At 37.8% G+C, this 18,047-nt stretch overlaps 1 protein-coding gene across 1 annotated transcript in view; it reads left to right on the forward strand.

The window, feature by feature from the left end:
• ZNF804B (zinc finger protein 804B) overlaps positions 1-18,047 on the forward strand; it is a 485,335-nt gene that overhangs the window by 275,855 nt on the left and 191,433 nt on the right. The window lies entirely within an intron of this gene.

Raw genomic sequence — 18,047 nt, forward strand, 5'->3', positions numbered from 1 at the left:
TACAAATCTGGCTGGACCAGAGGATGTACACTGGTACAGATAGGAACTGGAAACACAGGGAATCCAGGACAGATGATCCCTTCAGGATCAGTGGTAAGAGTGACGATACAAGGAGGGTGGAGGGAAGGTGATGGAGAAAGGGGGAACAGATGACAAGATTCTACATATAACCTCCTCCCTGGGGGATAGAGGGTGGAGAAGTGGGTGAAGGGTGACGTCAGACAGTATAAGATATGACAAAATAATAATTTATAGATTACCAAGGGTTCATGGGGGAGTGGGGAGTGGAAATAGAGGTGAAAAATGGGGAGCTGATACCAAGGGCTCAAGTAGAAAGCAAAGGTTTTGAGAATGATGATGGCAACAAATGTACAAACATGCTTGACACAACGGATGGATGGAGATAAGAGTTGTACAAGCCCCCAACAAAATGCTTGAAAAAGAGAAAGGAAGTGGACTTAAGCTTCGCTTCCATGCTCATTTGTTACGTACTTCAGAGAAGTGTTCACTCCTTTTGAATCTCAGTTTCACCTGATAATAATGTGAAGGATCATAGTGTTAAAATACTGAGGACCTTTCTGAAATATCTTTTCTTAGTTTTTTTAAATTTTAAGTCCTCTAACTTTGGCAGTTGAAAGATAGCTGCTTAAAGAATTTTATGAGGATTTTATAGGAAAAAAATGAAGTTGTTTCACCTTGGATAAGATGTAGAAGCTGCCTACTTGGTTTTAATTCAGATAGTGAGGATATTACCAAATCTGAGACTTTTTGCTACCTCCAATACTGTCATATTAAAAGAATTAATGTAAAAAAATAATGTCTTTACAATTTCTAAAGTTCACTATGTTTAATTAAGCTACAACCTCTGAATAGGCTCAGTGAAGGGAGGTTTTAATGTAACTTACAATCAATGTGGACTTGGCTCTACCTGAGCAGGGTTGAATTGGGAGAGAAAGGAACAAGCAAGAGGTTGGATCTTCCATCCTTTAGAAATGACCCCTTATTCTTTCATACTCTTCTCCTTCATCCTGCACAGGGGGAGGATTTTGAAAGAAGAAAACGATCTGGCAGGAATTAGTTGAATCACTGCAATCTATAGATACATCCATCACTATGCAGAAATATTGTCTAGACTATACGAGTGGATGCCCTGTTTTAAACACTTCACTCTTGATGATTATATTATGTACGTTAAATTTACCTTTTGGATTTTTCTCTTAAATGCCTATTTATAACATTGTTCAAATCGTTCTGCTATAGAGTTTTCTATTATCTCATTATTCCAGTGAATTCTAAGTGGATTCTAAGTGGAAGGGAAGAAATGTATTGTAGCCCATAAGGGAAACCCTAGAGGGCCCAGCAATCCCTGTGTGGGCATGCCCAGCAAAGGGTCACTCATTCACTGCACCCCAATGTCACAGAGGGGGACTCCCTGGAGCCAAGCCCCAAAGCCCCAGGACTGGCTGGGGATGGTTTTGGGTTTTTTTCAACCACTTGGGAATAAAAAGCCCAGAAATATTGCACATACCTGCATTCCTAGTATACAAGTTGAGTTGATCAGTAAATATTGGTGACCTTGCTTTATTCTTATTTATAATGGCTATTAGTCTAATTATTTGCCAGTATTTCTGCAATAAGACCCAAATTTAGTTATATAGGCCTGAAATATGTTGATAAAAAAATTGGAGAAAGTGTGGAGAGGATATTAGACTCATGTGTATTATTTAAATAGAAAAATATCCTTCTTTAAACATGTGGTATGCTGCACTTCCAAGTGAGTACATTTTTAAAGATATAATTGCATTGATGTTAATTTTCAGAAATTTAGGCAGAATCATTTTCCAGTATCTTGACTGTCAAGAGACAATCAAGTTAGAAAGCTGTAAGTATAGTGCCTTAATAATGGGACATAAACCCAGGATTGTCTTAAAGCTAGGCCTCTGAAAAGTGTTATCATTACAATTTGAAAAAATAAGTATTTAAAGATTATGATCTTATTCTACTTTATCGTAAGAAAAGAATTGTACTACACAGGCAGGGGACAGACCAAGCCCAATGATGCACACAGCATACCAGCATAAAAAGGGGGAAGAGATTGGTGGGCAGAGGAACAAGGAAAAGTGGGGGAGATGAAAGCCTTGGGGGAACAGAGTACTAATTCACCACAAGGAGAGTACTGTATATGTCTCCACAGGAAAGGGAGAGTGGGACCAGATCACAACTGGTGCACCAAGTGTGTTACTGGCATGAAGCAATGAACGAACAGAGCTTTTTGAGCCCAGGCTAGCCCCTATCCCACCTATTTCGACCCACCACTCCCCAGAAGAATGTATTTCAGAGTATAGTCCTGAAGATACAGTCCTGGGGAGAGTGGAAGGTCTTCCCAGACTACAGGAGAGCAAACTAAGAGGGAGGAACAAAGGGGGGAAACAGAGAGAGAGGACAGCGAGAGAACACTATCTTGGCGCCCACCTAGCTTCTCGGATGACGTCCCCACTTGGAGCAGCTAATGCACAGAGAAGACCATATGGTTGGCCCCACCACAAGATACCATGCCCCCTTACTGATCCACAGTGCTACACGGGGCAGCACTGGAGATGTAGTGCAGAATTGTGCCTGGTCTTACTCCCCCCGCCCCCAGCCACCCCTCCCCCACACAGACACCAGGGCATAACAAGAAGGGAATGCAACAAAGGATCAAAGAATTCTGAAAATAGACTTTGGATTCAGTAGGCAAGGCCTGGTACTGCATCAGACCCAATCACAGAATGTTCATCAGGGTCAGCAGGCAGACCTGGAACTATCCCCCCCCACCACCATGTCTATATAAGATATGCAGAATAAACAACCCCTAGGAGAAAACAATGGAACCAGTGCTTCCAGGGGGACAAGAGAGAGGGAGTGGGGAGGAGGGGTCAACAAACCCAGGAATAAGGAAACAACAAGAGATCTAAAGTTGATGGTGAGGAGGGTATATAATGAATGCCTGGTAGGGTTTGATCAAGTGCAATGTAGTAGAGAGGAAATACAAAGAGCCAAATGAAGGTCGAACATGATAGTGGACAGGAGGAAAATAAAAGGAAATAGAGGAAAGAACTAGGAGGCCAAATACATTTATAGAGGTATAAACATGGCATGTACATATGTAAATATATTACTATATAACAATAGGGATATAGGTCTATGTACATATATTTATAGGTTAAGTATTAAGGTAGCAAACAGACAATGGCCTCTACTCAAGTACTTCCTCAATGCAAGAACACCTTGTTCTAATAACCTGGCATTCTGTGATGCTCACCTTCCTGAAAAATTGCTGAAGACAGAAAGGGTGCATAGCTAACGTGGTGAAGAATGCTGATGGTGCCCTGTTATTACAAGATATAGCATCTGGGGTCTTAAAGGCCTGAAGTTAAACAAGTGACCATCTAACAGGGAAGAAAAAAAGCCCACATGGAAGAAGCACACCAAACCTTGTGGTCCTGAGGTGCCAATGGGATCAGGAATCAGGGCAAGCCAACAAGGCTACAATATAGTACCAATGAAACACACAACATTCCTCTAGTTCAGTGGTTCACAACCTGTGGGTTGCAACCCTTTTGGGAGTTTAACAACCCTTTCACAGGGGTCACCTGATTAATCACAGTAGCAAAATTACAGTTATGAAGTAGCAACGAAAATAATTTTATGTTTGGGGGATCACCACAACATGAGGAACTATATTAAAGGGTTGTGGCATTAGGAAGGTTGAGAACCACTGCTCTAGTTTTTTAATGCTTCCTCCCCAACAGGATAATGACCCAATTCTACCTTACAAATCCAGCTAGATGAGAGCATGTATGCTGGTGCAGATAAGAACTCAAAACCAGGGAATTCACGACAGATAAACCCCTCTGGACCAATAATGAGAGTAGTGATACCATGAGTGGAGGGAGAAGGAGAGGGAGAAAGGGGGAACCAATCACAATAATAGATGTATAACAACCCCCCCAAGGGGAATGAACGACATAAACATGGGTGAAGGGAGACAGAATATAGTATAAAATATGAAAATTATAAATAAATTATAAATTATCAAGGGTTCAAGATTAGCAACAAGAACTGTCCTGAGATCAGAGTAGCAACCAGAGACCAACTAAAAGGTTATTGAGGTAGTACAGGAAAAAAAAGTATTGGTAGCTTCAAGATGGTTTTAATTGAAAAGGAAAGAAGTGTAGATTATATTTCTAAGAGTGTCAACAGGTATTTATTTTATGTTGAATGTAGAAGTTAAAAAGGAAATTAATGTCAATTTCTTCTATATTTTGAACCTGAGATGCTGCATGAATGATCATTGTCCTTGTAGTAATTCTTTCTCACACACTTATACTCACATTAAGAAACACATTTCTATTATACTGATATTATTTTTATATTAAAAATTGAGACACAAAAGCCTATGTGATATGCCTACACACTCAGACAAAGGCGTGGAGTGAGTTAAAGTCTTAGGTTCTATGCAATGTAGTATAACATGGCCATATAATGTGCTTAGAAATTGTACATAATGCATGTACTAATACAGGTATATTAGATGCATGTACTTAGCTATTATGCATATACACATTAATGCACATGTGTTTAGTTTAGGCAAGGTTGACTAGAGAAACAAATTCAGTGACACTCACATTTGTATAATAAAGAGTGTTATATCAAGGAGCAATTGTATGTCAAGAAACCATTCCAGCCCAGGGCCACTCACGTCCGTAAGTCTGATAGTAGTCCATAAGTCCTCCTTCAGACTGATGCAGCCACCTGCAATGACACGGACTGCAGGAAGAGCACAGACCAGTGCTTGCAGAATTGTCTGGATCCAAGGTTGGTTGACAAGGCGCTGGCAGATCTCAGGGTCAGTGCAGAGTCCCCGCAAGCAGGAAGGCAACAGGGCAGCAAGAGAGAAAACAGCTCCCAGTGTCTCACACTCTGAGACCATCAGGGAGTCATAAGGCTGAGACTGGATCAGCAGCTTTGACTCCACCCCTAGCTGGAGGGTCTACGTGGTATAAAATCATCTAGCTACCAGATAACATCAGTATAATGCAGCTGACTCTGAATTCCATTTATGTCATGTAAGTATTTAAGTACAGAATGAAAAAAAATAGTCTTTTTCAAATACTCAGGAATATAAGTGATCCCGCTGAAGACCAAATTATCAATTGTGATTCTATGAATTTAAAATTTTTTAATACTAATGTTTGCTTTAGGTAGACATGGTAATGTGTGTTTTTCTAAACTTAACTGAGAAATTATCTCAATATTCCTATTATGTTCTTATACATTAATGCATTCTATCTATTGAGTTCTTCAAGTTCTTTAAAATTTTCCTAGTGAATTACTGTGACATTGAAATGCAGTTTCTGAGCATAGCGTATTAATTTCTGTACCCCATTAAATGAAACATGCCATTGTATTGACACTTTCACACAGGAATTGTATGTATATAAGTAAATATGGAAATCAAGGGCAGCTGTAAAATAAATCAAAGTCAGACTACTGAAAACAAACAAACTCAAGGTGCTCCTTTAAAAGAAGAAAATGATTTCTAAATCAACTCATGGTTGCATGACACTTCTACTGATTAATACTAGAGTTCTCTGGGGCATACTAATAGGTAAACATAGAAAAATTGAATTTCTTGACATAACATATTGGTCAGTTTTAAAAATATGCATGCTGTAGCCTTATCACTTAATCACAGATATTTGCAGTCTGAAGCAAAAACTGCTTCATTGCAAATTTGATTCAGTTAAATGCAATAGTCTTTATATCATTGCACATAATCAACCTTCGTTGTTTAAAATAATGCTAACCAAAGGTAACCTCTACTTTTGGTGATGAAATGTAATTATTTTATGTTTAATTAAAGGGAATATTTTCTTGTAATATGTTATAAAATACATTTAGTTATGAAAGTGCCTAAGACAATATCATTGAGAAACATAATACTACATCAGCCACAAGGGTTGTCATGTTTGATACAAAACTCACTGGAAACCTCTCTAAATTAACTCTTCTGCAAACACATACTTTAAATCCATTAATATTTATGGAACATCAGGGAAATATTGAAAAAAAGCTCAGATAAAGACAAGTAAAGTGTTAAAACATCTTTATCTACTTGCTTATATCAAGGGGAGTGAATCTTAGTCAAGTTTTCTGCAAAATTTGCCATGTCATATTTTTTTCAGAGACCAAAATTAATTAGAAGCAATATCGGGTTGCAGCATGTTACAATTTATATCATATCGGACCGATGTGAACATGTTTTGATATTTTCCCCCTGACATTGAGTTCTCTTTAAAAATCCTAGTTTGTACTTGAATGCTTATCACTAAAAAAAATTAAATTAATGGTTACACCCACTGCTATGAATCTCAAGCTCTTTTATTAAAGATTGTTCTCTTAAAACTTTCACAAGAGAAACTGTGGGGGAAGGGAGACAGCGGTTGGTGTAAGACATGAAAATAATAATTTATAGTTTAAAAATTATAATTTATAGTTTATCAAAGGGTCACAAGGAGTAGGTGGCAGAGAGGAGCTGATACCAAGTACTCAATAGAAAATCAATGTCTAGAAAATAATGGCAACACACATACAGATATGCTTGATACAATTGACGTATGGATTGTTACAAGAGTTGTAAAAGCCCCCAATAAAATGATCTTTAAAAAAACTAAACTTTTCCTTAATGTTAGCTTACCTTAATTATGTTTGCTTTATGAAAATTAGCACATTTTATGAGCACAAATAATATATGCACATTTATAACCAACTTACAAAATACTCTGGGTTTGGGAGTGGAGTTAACATTCACGAATATTTATCCAAGTGTCCTAACATTTCCCAAAGGAGCTAGATTAAAATAAAGTTCTGCAAAGACATCTAAAGAACCCACATTATGCAAGCATTTTGCCAGATACTAAGACTATCATGTGAAAAGGAAAGGACCCCGTTTCTTACATCATTAGCTAACAGTCTGTTGTAAGTCCAAACAGAAATCAGATATTCATGTAAATGCATATGAAATGCTGTGCCATTAGGGCTCACACAGTGAAGAACCTGGAACTGAAGAACGTTAAAGCAGGATTTGACTCAAACTGAAAGTTTAGAAAGTATCCCTAAGATACTGCCAATTAAACTAGAACTAGGAATGACTAGAAGAAGCAAATTCAAATAGAGAAAATAGAAAAGGAATACAGAAAAAAATCATTGAATACAAATGCATTCCTTGAGAGGTAAAATAAATTGTCTAACATAGTGAAAAGCACAGATAAAACACGAAGGAAGTAGGATCCGATGAAAGAAGCTGGTAGTAATTGAACCATGTAGATTCTTGGGTACGACGTTAAGGAGTATTATCCTTGTAAGAGTAATGGAAAACCATTGAAACTATAGGGCTGGAATTTCTATTGTGTCGAGTAGACCTAGACCAGACTGAGGGGAAGCGTGCAGAAGGAGTACTAGAAGAAAAGGCACAAGATACTAGAAGGACAGAGATGAAAGATGGTGACCAATATAATTAATACAGTCTTAGTAGAGATGGAGAGAAAAGAATATATTTTATAAATGAAAAGATAGAAATTGATCAGGAATTGTAATGATGAGAGAATGCTCCAAAATCTACCAGACTGAAAAAATCAACAGATTCAAATCAAATGAAAGGTATTGGAGTTTTGCTTACATATTAATACAGTATAGCCAAGATAAACTTAGACTTTTTTCTCCTATTTCCAACTTCAAAATCAATGCTTATTAAAAAGAAAACAGCATTTAAAAAATATGCTAAAAGTAAGCCTTTAATGTTTATTTAATATCAATGTTTCTGACTCAGGAACATTCTGACTGTATTTCTTCCAAAACACATTTGTTTCCTCCTTTGGCAGTCCATGGTACATTCAATATTCCTAACCCACGTCATAATTTAATGGCAGGACCTTAATTTTCATTGACCAGATTTCACATGCATGATGAGACCATTGGAAATAGCATGATTTTAATCAGGTACACCTTAATCTGGGACATCTTTGCTTCTTATTCCTCAAAGAATTGTTTTGCAGCAAATGTAAATATCATTATTTTCTTGACAACTGTTTAGGTGAGCATTTATTATATCACCAAATTGCAGGTCATTTTTATAGACGGCTGAATTTACCTTAAGTTATTTTGTTGTCTGACATTGTTCATTTCACCTCTTTGTGCCAGCAGGTACTTTCAGAACAGTGGTACATTTCATAGGCATCTTCTACTTTGGGTCAATTGGAAGTGGTTCTGCTGATATGTGAAGTTGTTAGTCAAATGCATTAAGTGATATATCAATAATGTCAAAACTCATCAATGATCTCTAATGCCCGAGGGAAAAAATCCTCCTATTAAAAAAAAGGGAGACAGGGAAATAATAATATCAGTTGTCCAAAAGGACCTGAATTCAGACCCTGATAATTAAATTCTTTTGAATAAGATAATTAATTTTTCCAAATTTATGTCTTCTCCACTGGCTTTCAAGAAATTGACAAATCTCTGGCAAGTTTACCACAGGCATTAGAGATTATTCATAGTAAAGATCCAGAATAGTTATTGACACTTTCTTTATTATTAATATGATTATTACAATGAATGAACTAAATTACTTAAAACAATAGAGTGTTAATTCTGTTGGGAGAAACACGGGGCTGAGAGGCCCGTGGAGAGTCTCAGCACTTCTAAGAGGCTGTTTTACCCTGACCTATCAGGTTGCTGGTAGTCGGAATTGACTCAGTGGCAGTGAGTTTGGTTTTGAGTTTAATCAATTTCCTTAAAAACCGAATTTAGATAGAATATACACTTGCTACTAATTTGAAATAAGGCTTTCCAATAGGCTAAGCACTTCCGTACTCTATCGATGGTGTTTTGTTCTTAGACACCATCAAGTTGATCCACACTCATGACGAACCTACGGAAAACGCAGCAAACCCCTCTGCCAGCCCCATAATCAACTGATGAACAGACTGCTCGCATGGGGCTTCAGTGCTGGCTTTCAGAAGGAGGTTGCCACACCTGGAAAGCCCCCTGAAGCTTGTGTAGTAGCATAGCGGCGCCTAAGTCTCCATGAACAGACTACTGGTGGTGTATGAAGTGCATTCGGCAGGTAAAGTTATAATTCAGTAATAGATTTATCTATCACCTTCCATGTGGGAGACCCTGATACAAGATGAAAGAACCGGTTAGCTTTGTTTTGTAGTACAAAATCTTGGCTACTAAAATGGTTAGATTATCATCCTCTAAGAACAGCTCTTATTTCCATCTTTAGCATATAGTTTGAAATTGATGCCACAAATTGCGATAGACTAAGGATCCGTTATAGAGAAAGGTCTTAAATATAGAACCTGTGTGACACATTGTCTTGACCTTCGTTTAAGTTCCAGGGGCCTCCACCTGCACAAAACCCTTGCTGACAAGGTGGAAATGAATTTTTTATCATCAAATATTCAAGTATATTTATAATCAGGTTGCTAAGTACAAATTATTTTGCCCCCTCCTTCGTTTGTCTAAACAAGCTACTGTTATTCATAATCATATTAACATCATGTTAAGTAAGCATTTAATGATGGTCTATCTACGTCCTGGGACCCTTGGAGACACTCTGTATATGTTCTGGTAAGAGTGACACAGTATCCATGTCCTGGACATTAGCTTAGGACATCAAGGGAGCGGAGACCAGCCAACGAAGGGCTCTTTGTAATCAAAGAAACTGAGTCTTACTTATTGTTGCTTGTGGAATTACTAGTTAGTACAGGTCATTCAGATCATATAGGAGAATGGTAGGAATCAAGTTTTCTCACCAAGCCCGAGGCTCCCCCTGAGTAAATTACCATCTTACTAGCATGGCCCACCATTGGTCAATCTTGTGGCTTGTGTCAGTGATACCATTCAGCTGGCTTGTAATTCCTTGAAAATGTTGATAATTAAATTTTGGGAAATTGCTAAATATGTTTTTAAACTAGCGATGGCTTAAAATTGGTCCTGATGTGCATACTTATACCATACAAATTGAACATGCCTCTACTCTTTATCCCCCAAAGAATCCCCTTTTGACCATCGATTAGCACATCTGGTTTCCTTCCAATACTCAAGAAAATAACCAATTCCCATGGAGTAGATCCTTCTCACAGCACCACTTCATGTACCAGAGTAGAAATGTGCGCCATAGAGTTTCAACAGTCCATCTCCAGGCCTTTCTTACACCACACCTCCAGGCAGAGTCACCTGCCCAGCTTCCAATTAGCAGCAGCTTGTTAATCATTGCATCACCCAGAGACTCCCAAGGAATAATATTAGTACATAATGAGTCTTGATGGCATGCAAATTAATACAGTGGCTGTCAGATCAGCAAGAGTATGGATCCAGGTATCATACATTTATAGGGAATTACCAAAACATAAAACCGAAGAACAAAACTCACTACTATCCCACTGATTCTGACACATAGTTACCCTACAGGACAGAGTAGAACTGCCCCGGTGGGTTTCTGAGACTGAGGGAGCAGAAAGCCGCCTCTCTCGCAAGGAGTGGCTGGTGGTTTTCAACTGCTGAACTTGGCTTAGCAGCCCAACTCATAACCCGCTTTACCCCAGGCCTCCTTAGAAAGGGATGGCAGTAGTTGTGAACTCATTAGTGACAGAGCAAGAAGGGGAATTTTTCTAATTTACAATTTAGATTTTATTATAGAGTGAGAATGATGTGACTTTGTTTTACAGGAGCAATTATTTTATACCATGAATATTGATTCATTTTAAGACTCTGAGTCCATGTTTCACATGTGGCAATACATTATAATCCCCTTTCATTGGGGCCTGAAAAGGAAGCCTTGTAGCAGGTTCATGAGGCTGTATTAATGGACAAAGTTCTACCTGTAGGTTAGTTGATAATATTATAAGCTTTGTCATTGTCCATTACGTTTTTCTAAAATCATAAATTATATCCTGAAATATCAAATAAAACTGTCACTACTTTGAATGTAGAAGAGTTAGGTTCTGTTCATCTCCTTATAACTATAAAACACTATTTGATTCTCCATATGCTTACATCTAAACTTAGAACTTTATAATTCCTGGACTTAATTGACTTTTACGAATTAGAAAGGAATTGAACACAAGAACAGTATCGTTTCATCAATATTTTGTTTTACTTTCACTTGAGAACTGATAATGATGTATGTCTTAACTAATAATATATCATTGATTAGAAGTGACATCTGATTCCTGTTTAATTTAGCTGTTACCAGAAGCAGCGAAGACTGATAAATATGAATATATATTTTTAATTAAATTTCGATCTGTTCTTATAATAGAAAAGGTAAGCAGCAACTAGATGTTCTCAGTCCATTTCTAATATCTTCACTCTTCCTGCACAGTAATTACATGTAGGGTTCTCTTAAGTCTCCACATCTATGTTTTCAGGAATGTACTTATGTGATTGTGAGATGGCAAGTCAAAATGTGTAGGTGAAGCTAGAGGTTGGAGATTCCTGCAGCCTCTCAGTCCAAAATAAAGCGTGAAGGGTTCTAATCAAATATCTATTTAAAATCTAGAGGCAGAAATTCCTTAGAGAAAACACCCATTTTGCTCTCAAATCCTTTAACCACTTGGCAAAACTCTACCATTCTCATGGAGGGGTGGGTAGGTGGCAGGTAATCTGCTTTACTTACATCCAGTTGATTTTGGTAACATGGAACGGCTCCAGAGGAACATCTGGGCTAGTCTCCTACCAAAAACTTAACACCAAAGCCCAGCCAAGTGGACACATCAAGTTAATGATCACAACTGCGAATATGAGATAACTACAAAAAAAAAATCTGGACGAATTCATATACATTTTCAACACACATTTTCAAAGTAACTTGAAAAAAATCACTACTCTTACTACTAAATTTTAAACCGCCAAACAAAAGTACCATGATTATTTTACGAGGTGGCTGTTGAGTGCCTTTGAGCTGCTGTCAACTTACAGCAGCCCCATATGTCAGCCCTGCCCACAGGGGTTGGGCTCCAAAGCTGTAATCCTGACCTCTCCCCACAGCAGCTGCTGGGGTGAAGCTGGTGACTTCTTGTTAGCAGCCAAGCATCTACCTACTGTATAGTCTCACTTTATGAGCCCAGTTGGGGGCGGGGGCGGGGGCGGGGGCGGGATGTCTTTCCATTCTCATCCACTTGCAGCCTCCACTGTCATTAAAGCATTGTCTGACTTAGCGTGCCTGATTGTGATGTGTTGTTGTTGTTGTTGTTTGTTTGTTTTCTTTTTTGGCCAGGACAGAAGAACAAACTCAAACTCCGTGCATAAGGGCCACATTTTAAGTCAGGCATGGCCTCCCACCTGGTTGTCACATTTATTCCAAATCATGCTGTTTCCAGGCAGCGGGAGGGTAATTTCCAGATTTTCCAAGAGAATTAAAATTTTCCAAATTTGGTTGTTCACATTTTGAAAGTGCATAAGATTGCTGCCTAACTTTTAGTTCTTCCATTTTGAAAGAGCTGTTTGGGCTTTCAAATTTTGTTCTTGCTCAATGGAAGACCTGCCCGTGTTTAGTTAAAATTGGCTCTGGTTAACAAACAGCTATTACTTCCTAGATCACTAAAACATTTTTAATACCAAACATGTGGATGATACTGACCTTTACATCTAGTCACAAATATAACATCTTTATGACATCTTGTTTTCATAAAATTGAAGAGAAGCTTCTGCTTGTGGGAGAATTTTGTAGACAACGTTCTAGTTGTGATGCTTATAATGCAAACTGTCAGAAGGCTGTTCTATCAGGTGAGTGAATAAGTGGCATTACTTTAGTCAAAATGATGCCCTTACTGCAGGTACCTCCTCCTCATCTCTGTCGTATACTCACAATTTCTAAGTTGACAGACACTTGGAGTCTTGTTGCTGAACTCAGTGGTGATCCTTGTCATTTTTGCTTTACCTCAGCTGCTCTGATTTCTATGTTGAACTCCAGAAAATAGTGTGTGATGGCAACGTATACTGAATAATAAAGCTGATATGAGTGGATTTGCTCTCAAGATACTACTTTTAAATTTCTGCTGAAGTCAGGAGTACAAATAATATTAACAATAAAAGTAAACTAATTTGCATGTGAACTTTCCAACAGGGATAAAATTTTTTCTTTATATAAATCTTAGTATTTGTGACTGAGGTGTGCTATTATAATTTTTTCTGTCACCGTCAATGCCGTTCCCCTTACAGCCATCATTTTTGTCGTTTCCTTTCTACTCTTTCCCTCCTTTTCTTCCTTCCATTATTGACCTTGACGTTTTCTTATTTTCTTTCTCTCTCTCCTTTTCCCAACTTTGACTCTTTCCCTCATTCTTTATTTCTTTAATGTTTTAAATATAAAGGACTGGCTATTCTAAATGGAACTGGATAACTTTCAAGACCTGTGAATTGAACCTCTTGTATTGAAGACAGTAATAGGAGAATTGAAAATAGAAATTGAAGTTTTAGTGTAATTGGATGTTGGCTCTCCTGATAACACTCTGATAGATAGGGAGCGCTTATTTGCCATTTACTGTGCAATTTCAGCACTCATGTGACTTTAACCTCTATAATGTGTATAGTTACATTTTCACACTATCGCAATACTGCCACTTAAAATGTAGTTTTTTCTCCAAAAACTCTTCTTCACTCACAAATTTCATTCAGAACTGTGAGCCACATCTCTAAGGTATAAAACTCACATGGTAGGGGGGTGGCTTCCATGGAAAGTGATCTTTTTTATGTTTGTCATTTTCCTCTGCATTTTTCTTCTTGCAGGGCTCATCCTGTCTTCCCAGAACTTGTTTGCTATCTTTTCTTTGGTTACTATATAATAATTTTATCAAGTAAACCCTCCGTGGGCAACAAAATCAGCCCTCCTGTGTATCATACTTGGTGCATAGTATATGTTTGTTAAATATTTGTTGAATTAATGAATGCGTCCTAGAAGAAGAGAATTCCTGTAAAGGTTAGCTTTTTGTGGAAATTCCAGGCTGTAATACTACTCGATACTTGGCCAGTTTGCCTCCCTATAGACACGACCTGAATTTGTACTGTGTACATGTATCAATTAGATGCACCATGACAGCAATTTCTTCCCTGGCTTTTTGAATGTTGATGGGGTCTTCTTCCTCTTATGCATTGTTTGCATTTTTGTCTTAATACTAATAAGGTCTTATCCTTATCACCTAATGCAATTCGTTTTTCATTGTTATGTTAAACAGAGTTCTCTAGAGAAACAAAACCAGGACACATATGATTATAGATAGATGATAGATAGATTGATTGATAGATAGATATAACATAAGAAATAAACAGCTAATTATAGGTCAGTATAAATGGCTCAGTGCAACTCACTTCCGTGATACAACTTATATACTGGCAGTACTTAAAGTCTTGAGGGCTGTTGGGTGCAAGTCAAGGAAGCAGAGTTATGCTTTTTTCAACTTGTTCGTATTTGAGGATTCAATTGTGAAATAGAAAAACTTTCATCAGCAGAAGAAATGGAAAACGATTAAATACTGGAAATTGGAATTGAAGGCAGACTTTCTTTGAATCATGGCTTTGTAGTTACTGGTTATTTAACCTTATGTTTGAGGCTTGACCTTTTTAAAATACATCTGAAGAATAGGTGTAATAGTAATATTTTATTTCATATGTTTGTTGTAAGAAGTGCGATTATCTATTCATAGTACTTAGTACACTTCCCAGTCGAGGCCGCAGTGAGGAAGGATCCTGGGTGGCCCAGTGGGGTTACAGGTTGGGGGCAGCTCCTTCTTAAAGAGGCACGCTCTTGGAAACACACGGGAGCAGTTCTAGTCTTATTTATAAGGACATTATGAGTCAGGATCAAATCAATGGGTGTGAATTTGGAGTTTGGGAGATAGTACTGAGTATAAGTACTTACTGCCTAATGTGAAATAAAACACCTTATATCTATTAAAATGTAAACATTGCCTTCTTAAAATAGTGTCTATGCTTTTATATTAAGTACAATTATTAATACCAGTAGGTGAAGATCAATATATCAATACCCCATCTATTTACTTTTTGTTCATTCTTAAAAGACAGAAGGCACTGGGTCATGATTTGTTGAAAGAGTGCATGACTGGCAAGGCCTTGCTTCAACCAGTGAATAAAACAAAATATCTGCCCTAAGGAATATATTTATGTTTATGAACATCATGTAAAGGATCCCTGGTGGTACAGTGCTTAAGTGGAGCTAGAGAGGTATGCTGTTTTTTGCCAACAGTGGCACCCTGAGGTGGCTGCATGAGCACGTGCATTGTGGTGGCAAAACCAGTCCCCATCTGCCACAAATAAGACTTTTTGTCACACACTGTTATGCAATATTTTCAGAACCACTAACTAGAAAGCTTAAGTAACAGTCTGACCTGGTGGAATGAACTCCAAATGCACTGTCAACATTTTCATCCTTTGGGGAAGTTGATGGATGTCCAGAACAAGGCTTTGTCATCAATCACCATTTCACCTATTTTGAAATGAGAAAACCACTCAGACACTTGAGTTCTTCCCATAACATTGTCCTTGTAAACTGTGTTCAACATCACAACAGTTTCTGTGGCATTTTTCCTGAACAGGAAACAAACTTTCATAGTCACATACTCCCCTTTTACATCAGTCATCACAAAGGAAAATGAGGTTCTAGTGAAACTGCTTTTAAGCAAAAAATTCACTGTGACCAGCGAGAACCTTCCCAGGTGACACCATCAGGTGCACTAACTCAAAGCAAATTTCTGGATACTCATCTGGTGGGGAAAAATGCAAACAGCCAAAGTTCTACTCCTCCCAGTGCAATTCTGTTTTTAGGGGGTGGGCAGTACCCCCCTCATATAATTGTGAAAATTGCTTAACTCAGGGTTGATGACCATGTATTCAAATAGTAGTTATTCATCAATTATTTGGACCAGATAATATGCTCAGTAGTTTTACATATACAATTTTATTTAATCCTGACAATTACTTGGGCAAATTTTGAAATTACAGGATTGAATATATGAGAAAGTCGCAGTGAGCTTTGCCAATTTAAAGTTGTAGTGACATGTCCCCATATTGTGAGTTTTTATATGTGTAAGTATAGATATTTATAATATTTTATATATGCTGTGCATGATACTATTTTTGTATATCCTACCTAATTAAATATCAAATTGTATTGGGTGAATATTTTATGAAGTTGAAACAGTGTCACTAAAAACACAATGTTTGCCTGGGGTTGTTACCAATTTATAGATATTGCTGTTCATGGAACTTGTAGCCAGAAAGAATACGATTATATGTCTTAGCTTTTTACTAAAATTAAACACTTGCGTTTCAGGAGCCCTAGTGGGTTATGCAGTTTGAAACCACCAGCCAGTCCTTTGGAGGAAAATTAGCTTTTCTATTCTTGTAAAGATGCATAGCCTTGTCCTATGGGGCTCTGTCTTTAGAAATGAACTCAGAGCCTTGTTCCCTGCCATTCTCTGATGCAAGGCATTTGTTAACATCCAGCTGGGAATAGAAAGGAAGGTCCTGAAAGAGTAAGAAGTATACCCATGCACTAGGTGTGCCTTCATACTGATCTGTCAGGACCTTTTAAATACTTATGTTTATTTGAAAATGCATTGTGAATGAATGAGAATGATTGCACATGGTGTGTATGATTAAGTACTGACTACTAGCTGAAAAGTTGGCTGCTCCAACCCACACAAAGGCACCTTGGAGAACTGGCCTGGCAATCCACTTCCTAAAGCTCACAGACTTAAAGCTCCCGGGGCACACTTCTGCTCTGCACCACACATAGTCTCACCGTGAGCCAGAGGGACGTCCACGGCAGCTATTGGCAACAATTGTGAATGAGGACCTCATTATTCAACTCTATGTAAACAGCTACATTTCAAAATATCTTTACAAACCTGTAGAAAGGCCACTTTATAAGCCCATTATAAAAATGGGCTCTACGTCTGAAAGCGGAGAATAGATTTTGTCCCACAAAAAGAGACCTGTGCTTTTTAAACAACAGAAATCTAGCCCAGATGGTGAGACTCCCTCAGCATGGCTTATGATTGGACAGTAGAGAAGATTATGGGCACTTTCCTAATGTCAACAACAGGGGAGACCTTACCATTATTCACTAGGAAAGTGAGGAGAGAGCCTGAGTCTCCAGGGTTCATGTATTAATAATAATGTGCCTTTGCTTTAAAAAATGGAAATATGGGCAAGATCAGCCTGCAATGTAGTGACTGTGGCAAGATGACCAGAAATTCCTATACAACTATTTCCACTGAAGTTCACTTAAATGGAGTTTGAAAGGATAAAAAGGGACTTAAAGGGTAAGGACCAGCCTCCTCCCTTGCAGGAGGAAAAGCCATGTCTCACGTGAGACTTTGTATGTGAAATTTATAAACATACCATTGCAGAGTATAATAGCTCTTTGATAATTAAAGAATTTTAAAAATGTGTAGTCCAGTCCCTGAACTAAAGTCATTGATTCATTCCTTCTAGTATTTTCATGTAGAATTTATAATTCCAAGTACTTATAATCACATCACATATATTACTTTAGACTTTTAAAAGTATGATTTATCATAAGCATTCCCTTGTGATTTTAGGATCTTTATAAACATGATTGTAATGGCTGTACATCATTCCCTTTTCTGCATTAGTTATTGTTTGGATCTGTTTGCTGTGATCGAGCTTTATAGTAGTACTGGTAACCATCTGCTGCATAGGTTTTTACAGTGCTTTTAAAAAGCTATTATGTTTTTGTTTCAGTTGTTGCAAAAATGAAGATAGGTAATATTACCTAGCCAACATTTTCACTTGTATAACTCAGGGAAACCAGTTTCATCAATCATATCATCTAATCAACATACATAACAACATGATTGCCACAGTGCTTGCTAAGGAGAGTCCCCTCTTCCTTCCAACCGCTGATCACACCTGCTGTGTGATCTCCACACATGTCTATCCTAAGAGATTCATGAGGGTGA

This window comes from Echinops telfairi, unplaced genomic scaffold (genome assembly GCF_000313985.2).
Source record: "Echinops telfairi isolate 266 unplaced genomic scaffold, ASM31398v2 ScPeMD7_23;HRSCAF=83, whole genome shotgun sequence".
NCBI lineage: Eukaryota > Metazoa > Chordata > Mammalia > Afrosoricida > Tenrecidae > Echinops > Echinops telfairi.